The sequence below is a fragment of the Varanus komodoensis genome, unplaced genomic scaffold (assembly GCF_004798865.1).
Source record: "Varanus komodoensis strain SLA01 unplaced genomic scaffold, ASM479886v1 scaffold50, whole genome shotgun sequence".
NCBI classification, from domain to species: domain Eukaryota; kingdom Metazoa; phylum Chordata; class Lepidosauria; order Squamata; family Varanidae; genus Varanus; species Varanus komodoensis.
The window spans coordinates 2,565,411-2,575,226 of NW_025336088.1; positions in this window are offsets into that span (position 1 = coordinate 2,565,411).

Sequence of the window (9,816 nt, forward strand, 5' to 3'; positions counted from 1 at the left end):
ATTCTGTGGGTACCAGAATGTTTTTATGTCAAGGGCTGTCCACCTGCCTTAGCCATAAGAAACCTCCCTTTATCTCAGGGCAAATCAAGCCCTAGGCAGAGTACTCTCCTACTGGGTATGTGGACTTCAGGGCCTTCTCCATACTGGTCTTCACACCTCTGGATCCCCTCTTCACAAGCTGTGTGTTGATGTTAGGCTCTCACATCTTCAGTGCCAAGAATTAGTAATTAGTACCAAGAGACTGAAGTTCAATGCAGATATGATGGTGGCACCTCTTGGGAGGGGATGAGCTGCCCTCCATGGATGCCCCTAGACCTGGCCTTTTCTTTGGAGTTCTGGGGGCTTCTATGGCATAAAGCACCTTCCCCCAGCTAAGGCTGGTGCCCAGGAGCAACCCTTCCAGGGCTATCTTGGTCATATCCATGGTCTACTAAGTTTCTGGTTGGATTACTATAATGTGTGGTACATGGGAGTGTCTCTGAAGACTCTTTGGAAACTGCCGATGGCCACATACATCAGTTAAATACTGACAGGGCCCAGGCAAATAGAACATATAATATGCCAGTGTTAAAACAGGTCAGCATCTCGACACAGTCCTAAGCACTGGTGGTGATCTAGAAAGCCTTTGGTGGCTTTGGCCTGGTAATCAGGGCAACTCTGTCCCATGTGGACCAGCCTCCTCATTAAGTTCTCCCTGAGGCTCTCCCCTGGGGTCTCTCTTGCATCACATTTGAGACAGGTGGTGACTGAAGGTGGGGCGACAAGTACCTAAACTCACAAACAAACCAGAGGCAGAATGAGAAAGTGGTCATCCTTCTTGCAACACATACCAACTGGCTCAGCCTTGCTCAGCCTGGTGTTCTCCAGAGGTACTGTGTCAATTCCCAAAATTTTCATTCACCAATATGCTGGCTAAGAGTTCTAGAAGCTGCAGTCCAAGCTACAGCCGCTGGGGAAGTCTGCACTGGTGGAATTCAGGGTGGTGCAGCTGGCTAGCTTCACAGGTCAGAGGGGGTTTTCCTGATGTCGTCCTGCTTCATTCACAGAATTTTACAGGGGCCACATAATGTTGTCTTCCGTCCTTATCCCTCCAGTGCTCCCCACCCCACTTCTTCCATTTCTTCATTCATTTATTTACGATATTTTTATCCCATCCTACACAATCCAGTCGTCCCAGGATGGCTTACAATATAAACACGCAATAAGTAAACATTAAAAATACAATAACAAAATGCAACTGAGAATATTGATAAAACCAAATTAAAAATTTTTAAACCTTAAAATGTTGGGTGAATAAAAAGGGTTTTACTTGGCAACAAAAGAATATAAAGTCAGCACCAGGCAAACCTCTCTGGGGAGGGCATTTCACAGTCGTGGGGGGTGGGTGCACCACAGAGAAGGCCCTGCTCCGGTTGTTCACTCTCCTAACCTTTTAGTTCTCTTTTGTCCTTTTTGTAGAGAATCTGTTAAGGGGACAAAGACTGAATAGCTATCTGATCTCTTTTAACCAGTAATTTTACTCATAGGAGTGCCCTCCTGGGGAAGCACCCCGGAGTTTCAGACTAGTTTCATGGAGATGCCCCTTAAGCCATTAAGCTCACTTGGGTGAATTTGGACCAGTTCCTCTCTCTCTCTCAGACAATCGTATCTCTTTGGGTCATTGGGAGGATAAGAGGCTTGTCCCTTACATTGGAAGAAAGGTTGGTATGAATGAAACATGCATTTCTTTTTCCCTTTTTAAAATAGGTTCTACGAATAAATGAGCTATCTGCTTTGCTTAAGCTGGTATATTGGTTTAGCTGCCTCTTCACAGTTTGCTCTGTTTTATTTTTATTGTCTGATGATATTTGCATTTAGTGTGATTGCTTATATTCATGCCTACTGCATATTGCTCTGCCAGCTATGAAATCAAGAATGGTCTAGAAATATGTTTTAATAAGATTGCACCATGTCTAGAGTTAATGGTATTTAGAGCAGACAGACTTAAATCAGGGGCACTTCAGTTAGGTATGGTTTAGATTTCAATAAATCTACTAAATCTACTGACTAAATCTGAATCCAACCCAAGATAAATAATGCCACAGAAGCTAAAAAGGGACCTTTGTGTTTATGGTGGTAAACCTTTGACGACTAAATCCATCCGGACAGGTAGGCGCTTTCCCTTATGCTGCAAATCTCCAGAGGCATCCAGTGTCATTGTGAGTGATAAATTGTCCAACCAGACAGTTTGACCCATGGAGAAACCTTTGTTCTTATGGGACCAGATATCTAGCTCTGGTCATATCTCGTCATTGTTTTTACCCCAAGGGACACTTGGAAGTTCTTTGCCACCTGAACTGCTTTGGACAGTCTAGCTACAATTCCCCCTGCTAAAGGATTTTTCTTACTCTATGGCTTATTTTCGCAAACCCCTTTTTAAAAAGCGCAAAGAGTCCTACTCACCCCATTTTGTATCTCTTTCCCAGATTTGGTGCTGGGATGCACATCCATAATTGTGCAGAATTATGCTGGGATGCACATCCATAATTCTGCAAAATGCTGCAGGTTACTGTGTCCCACAGGGCATAGGATCCCTTCAGGGGCAATTACAATTTCTCCTCTTCTGCAGAACCAACATACCTCCTTATTTTCTAAGGCAAAAGGATGCTATTCCTGCACATCTGCTTTTCTTCCAGGCAGTTCCTCATGCTATATTCCAAACCAAGCCACTGAGCTGCTTAAGAATCAGACTGTTGGTTTTCTTTGTTGTTCTCTTTTTGTTTGTAAGGAGAGATGAAACAGCCAGAAGGGATGTATAGTCAGACATAGCTAGAGGCTATGAAGGATCTAAAGTTCTGTCCTGTGCTCCAGCCAGCTCTGCTGTCTGTTCAGTTTCAGATGTATGGTTCCACTATAATGAGGCCTAGAAACATGAATTATTAAAAAACAAAACAGAGGCTAGCCCTGCTGCATCCAACATCTTTGCTCAATAACAAATTTCACAGGAACAGAACACTTGGAGGGAGAAATCACTCTACCTGTACCATTGGAAATTGGGACATAGGAGTATCCATTTTGCCCAAACGTAATAGGAACATTGTATGCTGTCAAAGCTCTGTATGGCAGCATGGATGACTCACCCCTCAGAGCAATCTTATCCCCTTGGCCTTTCCTGAACCTTCTTAGTCAGAGTGACTGCGTAGGAAGAAGAGCTGCAGAACTGATTTTTCATACATCATCATCACCGGAAAACTAGTAACAAATTCTGTGTGCTGCGTCTACAGAATGAGCCTCTCTTACCCCCGAATCTGGAATAACCTTTTAGTCCCTTACCTTCCTGATTGCAGAGATTCCAGAAAAGGAAGAAACTGGCACAGGATTCCATTGAGGACAGTGATAGATACTTTACATGCCAGGTGCCTGCTAACAGTTCCTACACTCCACTGTGATAATTCCTGCAAAAGTAAAACAAAAACAAAAAACAAAAACCCACTATCTAGAACCTGAATATTTTTCATTGTGGAATGCAATAAGGTGAATGCAACTTGGAGTGATGTTACGTGCCATCAAGTAATTCCTGACTTATGGCAACCCTAAGAATGAGTGCCCTCACAATGTCCAGTCCTTGACAGCCCTGCCAAGCTCTTGTAAGCTCAATTTTTTCACCCCCCTCTTGGATGCACACCTTAATGTGGGGACGGGGCTTGAGAGTGTCAGAGAAGCCAAGAGCAATGCCTCTGGGAGGCCAGACCCTTTCACTAACCTGGTCTCTGGCAGGGTTACCCAAGGAGGAATGGTCACAGAAGAGACATCCCGTCCACAGAAGAGAATGGATATTTCGAATGGTGACTGGGGCAGAGAAACCTCTGAAGGACAGTTACTGGGCAGCAGTCGCAGCTGAATGCAATACTGGCAAAAGATCTTTCACAGACAACTTTGGCAGTGAAGCTCAACCTTATTAGCACTGCACAAAAGAAAGCACTGATAAATCACTTCAGAATATTTCTTACTTTGAAAAGCATATGATGAAACATGGAGTGTAGGAAAGCTAAACATTTTTCTCCTAATTCATGTTTTAAAAAAATCAAATTTAGATTCTCATAGCCATAATTTTTCTCAAGAAATCAATTATGAATGCTTTTTAAAGATGCAGTACTTGTAGTGGATGGCTATATAAAACCACTAAAATGCATACGTTGATTTACAAATTCATCAAATTCACCCAAAAGTTTATTTTTAAATAATGCCCTGAGGTCAAAATTGAAGAGCAAAATGCAAATGCAAAACTTCTCGAAGTTATTTCAAAGCCTTTCAGGACAATGCATATGTTGCATTTCTCCCAATTTAATCTCAAGTCTAATCGATTTCTGGGCAGACAGAATTTGGGTAGCTAATTCCACATGGCCCATGAGAGACTGAAGGGTCCCTCGTTGTATTTCGGCAGTGTGGTCAAGTTCACCCTTGGGCCTCCATTCAAGCCCTACTTTGGACAGGAGTACAGCCACTCTCCTGGGGCAAGTCATACTCTCTCGCTGGCTTTATGGAATGAAATGATAATAGTGCTAGTAAGCAAAGTTCAGGTGCTCTCCCTTATCACACACAGATGATTACATTCCCTGCGACCCCAGATAAGCAGTGTAAAGCCTTTTCCTGGATAGCCGCTTGCAGGGAATGTGGGCGCTCCCCACCCAGCTCTTGTTCCAGCAGCAGCAGCAGCAGCAGCGCGTGCCGAGGGTCACCAGGATGCTTGGACGGCTGGTTCTGTGCACTTTGGGATCTGCCAAGCGGCCGGCCAGCTGTGTGAAGGTGTCCCACCAAGCCGGGCCTCCATCAGGGCAGCACAGCCACTCTCCCTTTTGTTCTTGCTATGGTTTAGGTGAGTCTGAAATGCCAAACTGCACATGCGCACATAATTCCTTTTCTTGCTAGAGCTGGCAGAGAGGATTGTGTGTGTTGTGGGGGAGGTTGGTCTTCAGTATCAGGATACTGGAGTTTTAAAAAAGGTAAGTGAGGGGAGACATGCTGGGGACATACAGCTTTGGGCATGGTGTGGAAAAAGTGGAGAGAAGACATTTTTCTGTCTCTCACAGGACTAGCGCAGAGCAATCCCATGAAGCTGATCGATGGGAGAGGCAGGACAGATAACAGGAAGGACTTCTTTGCACAGCACAGAGCTAAACTGTGGCACTCACTGCTGCAGAAAGCAATGCTGGTCATCAATTTGGGTGGCCTGAAGGACAAGGCTATCATGGCTTCCAGTCCCGAAGGTTTTACACTACCTCCCAGTCCGAGTCAGGATGCAGCTGTGCAGCACCTCAAGCGGAGATGCAAGAGCGGGAGGGCTCTGGGTTCCGTGGGCAGCTGCGCAGCCATCGTCTGAGCAGAAGGCTCTTCTGCAGTTCTTAGGCGATGCCAAAGCCTGGAGTGGAGATGAGGCCAGCCTGTGGCCCAGCTGGGAGAAGAATATTTCTGTGTTCCACCTGCCTGCCTAAAGAGGATACCCCATAAGAACACAAGTCCAGGGTGCAAAAAGGCTACATTGCTGAAATAGAGAGAGGAGTGGGTTTTTTATATGGAAAGACTGTGACTTCTCCTGCATACATATGGATTTCCTGGCCCAGAAGCCTTTCATGGTAAACTTGTCTTTTGCACCAAGCAGTGGCTGATGGATTGTGGGGTTCTGACAAAAAAACGGACATTTGCTCAGGGAGCCGTGACCAACAGCTGCTGTGCGGAGTTTCTGGCAAGGGCCTCTCAGTCTGCACCTCAAGATCCTTTAGACTGGAGCTACTGGGGAGGGTGGCTGAACCTATGCAAAGAATGTGCGGCAGCCCTTGGGCATTCCCTCCCAAAGGCCCTCGTACCTCCTGCGGAGCAGCAGCGGGAAGTGCATGCGCAATTTGGCCGTCTCTTAAAATGGCACAGGATTCCAGCATGTGATGCTGAAGGTGACGCTGCCAAACCGCAGCACAATTGAAATGGGCCGGCAGCAGGCGAGGGGGCCGCAGCTCCCACCCCGCCCTGTTCTGTCCTGATGGTGATTGTCCAACTTGTGAGGCTTTGCATGGTGACAAATTTATGACACTTCTCTGTAGTACAGAAATGTTTCCAGCAATGTCGCACAAGAGCAGAAAGAATTCATCCTCTGCTATTGCGTCAGAGTTCTCTTTTTTCCCCTTGACCTCCTGCACACTCCGAGCAGCGGTGTGTTTCACTGTATAACAGTCATTAATATTGGCGCTGCCTCTCAAGTTAACTCCCTGTTTGGTCAGCTCTCATTAGGACGGACATGTAGAGCTGGAAAGACAGAACTGGAAGGCCTTGTGGCTTCCTCGGCGTGGCAGGATCCTAATTGTCTGGTGTGTGGGAGGCGCCACGTTAGGCAAGGGGGGAATACATTGGGTTGCACACTGAGCTGGAAAGTTCCTGCTCCAGGTCGTATGTCTGTGGAGCCAGCTCCCAGTTTGAGGGGGAACAGGGCCAAGGGGCTCCGCGTTCTTCATTAACCATGGGTCCTCCTGGCAGACCTGCCCGTCTGCAGAGGCAGAACTGAGTGGCCAGGTCTAGCCACGCTGCTGGTCTGCCAGAATGCCTCAGACCTGGTGGGAGCCAAAGGATGTCAGGTGCTAGTCAGGCCCTGTATATCTGCCATAAATACTTGGGTAGGTGCTTAGCCCCAGACAGCCATCACTGATGTGGTGATGGATAATAGCACTGGCCACTCAGACAAACGGCCGTGGGCCCTTCGAATGAGAGAGCCAGTGCGGTGTAGTGGCTGAAAGAGCAGGACTGGGACTCGGGCGATCTGGGTTCTAGTCCCTGCTCAGCTGCAGGGTCAACTGAGTGACTATGGGCCGATCACAGACTCTCAGCCCAACCTACCACACAGGGTTGTTGCTGTGGGGATAAGATTGAGAACAGGAAGAAGTGTAAGCCGCTTTGAATTCTTTAAGAAAAAAGCAGGCTGTAAATCAAGTAAATAAATAAATAAAGTTACTAGAAAGAGACTTATCTGGGTTGGGAATGGGTGGCGTGTGCATGCATGGGCTTCAGCCTCTCAGCTTGCTCCCTGGCCCTCGGGGCTGAGCTACCCGCTGCTGGGGGTGGAGGGCGGATTGTGCTCTTCTGAGGGTCTGTGACAGGTCTGCTACGAAAATCGCTCCCCTCCACCTCAGCTCGGGTGCTACAACATCAACAAACTGGCTAAGGGGTGCATCCGAGGCACCAGCTATTCCTGTGTTTAAGGGCTGAATTGAAGTCTCAGCAGGCTGAGGTGGACCAAGGCGGCCTACCAAGTGCCCTTCTGACTTTGGTCCACTGTGGGCTTACTGCATCCAGCACAGGGGAAGGCTGCCCAGTGCCCTCCCTGTGCTTTGGGCGACAGCTCCCAACAGTCCCAGCTGTCAAGGGGAGGTTGATTTGCAGGGCACCAAGTCCCCTGCCCCTCATCTAGCTGAAGACGTCTGCTGGCCGAGTCCTGGAGGAGATAAATGCCTCGATGTGAGGGGCTGCTGGTCTCCAGTGTGCCCAAAGAGGCAATTACAAGACTGCTCCAAGACCTCCAGGTTTACAGGTCCCATTGTAGTGACAAGAGAATTAAGTGGATGATTGCTTTGCGAGTCCGTGACATTTGGCTTAAACGGATTCTCTAGATCCATTTCCACAGGGTTTTCTGCCTCTGGAATAAATTGGGCTGCAGGCTAAGCTGGTCACCTGAAGAGGGGGAAGAACAAGGTGGGCCTCATCCTGCTAGTTTCCTGGACATCTTCGTGGCCTCCAGTCCCATCTGTCACGATGGGCTCTCCACTGCGGGGGTGTGGTGCTGGGATGGCTGTCTGACACCCTCCTGCAGGTGGCTCTGCCGTCCGAGGTGAGGCAGGTGGCGACTGGGGAGAGGGGCCTTCCCTATCAGGGACTCTCCTTAGCTCTACTGCCACGTCTTTGCAAAGGCAAATGCCTTTATACCTGCCAGGGCTTTTAACATCTGACGGATTCGTATTGGGTCTTTTCCCTTTCTCTGCCATGCCTACTGTGTTATTTATGGTCATGCTACTTTTCGTTTTGAAAACTGCCCTAATAATGATCTATTGAAGGGTGCCATGAAAAACAGAATAGCATTCATTCATGTATGTGCAAGAAAAGTAACAGGATGCACTTCAGCATCCCATGGAAGTGGAGGCTAAGGATACAATCCCATGCATGCTTAGATAGAAAAATGTTCCTCACACAATTCCCCAAAAGTGCAATTCCCAGCACGACTGGAGGACTTCCCAGCATGCAGGACTTTTTAGCATCAAAGAATCATAGAACAGCAGAGCTGGAAGGGGCCAGAGGGCCGTCAGGTCCAAACCCCTGCTCAGTGCAGGGCTCCAAATTAAACCATCCCTCCTGGTTGCATCTTGAATGTCTCTCATGTTGGCAAGCTCACAACCTCCCTAGGTCATTGGCTCCATTGTTGCACTGCTCTAACAATCAGGAATTTTTTCCTGATATCCAGCCAGAACCTGGCTTCATATAACTTGAGCCCATTATTCTGTGTCCTGAACTCTGGGATGACTGAGAAGAGTTCCTGCCCTTCCTCCTTGTGACAGCCTTTCAAGTACTCATAGAGTGCTATCATCTCTCCCTTCAGTCTTCTCTTCTCGAGGCTAAACGTGCTCAGTTTTTGCAATCTCTTCTGACGGCTTTGTTTCCAGTCCCCAGATCATCCTCCTTGCCCTCCTCTGACCCCTTTCCAGCTTGTCTGCATGTGGTGCCCAGAACTGGACACAGTACTCCAGATGGCGCCTAGCCAGTGCCGAGTAGAGGGGAACTAGCACTTCACGATCTCAACAAGGATGGGATGGCACCCTGAATCTGCTTCTTGCCCCTGGTGGGAGCAGCCATTACAAATCTTCCTGCCCCAATCTGCATAGCTCTGCTGTGCCTGATTTCATTTCCTTGGTCACACTGAGGTGTGACCAAAGGTTGGAACCTACATGATTTTGCTAATTTTAAAACCATTGGAATTTACATTGCTGTCAAGACTTGCTGAGATGTAGTCATTAATTTCTGGAGGGAGATGTTCCAGAATACATCTGGGAACTGTAAGAAAAGTTTCCAGGTCAAGTTATATTCTGAATATAATTCATTGAGTCATTGAGCAGCATACTCGGAATTATTTACTCTGCATTTTCACATGTTCTGAGAAGGAACTTTGTATTACCAAAAAATAAAAAATGAGGCACAGCATGTTTTAGTCAAGCATCTGGCTGTTATTATGGCCAGATCGCAGAGCAGAGAGCAAGCAGGGCTGTGCCATTAGTGCTGCTGAGACACCAGCTGCCGTCAGTCCTCTTTCATCTGCCACCTAGTGCAGCCACTGCATCGGGCTGCAGAAACTAACTCCATTCCAGCTGCTTGTAATAAAAATGGTGATAAGAGGAACTGCTGCCTGAACTTGTTTTTCCCCTCTTCCCTCCCCACCTGTTTTTCTTCTGTGACATGTCCTTTGTTTTGGCAGCCAATAAAATATTAAAACATTATTTATTTATTTTTCAAGAGGTTTTAGCAGAAGTGGTTCTGCTCGTCCACTTCCATAACCCTATCCATATTGCAGTTTCTTTGAATGAAGCCCGTATACTGGGGTGTTTTTTAAGCAAACCCCACTATATGGGGTTTGTGAATCATTCTTAAGCTATAGGCAAGAGCTTGTAAGTTATCCAGCATGAGCTATGGATCTTAAACCCAGCCAAGTGATTGTACATGGTGTTGAGGCTTAACCACCTTCTGTCTTTACCTGAACCAACTTTCCCAGCTTCGCTTCCCCCACCATATGCAATCTCCACACCTCTTTTT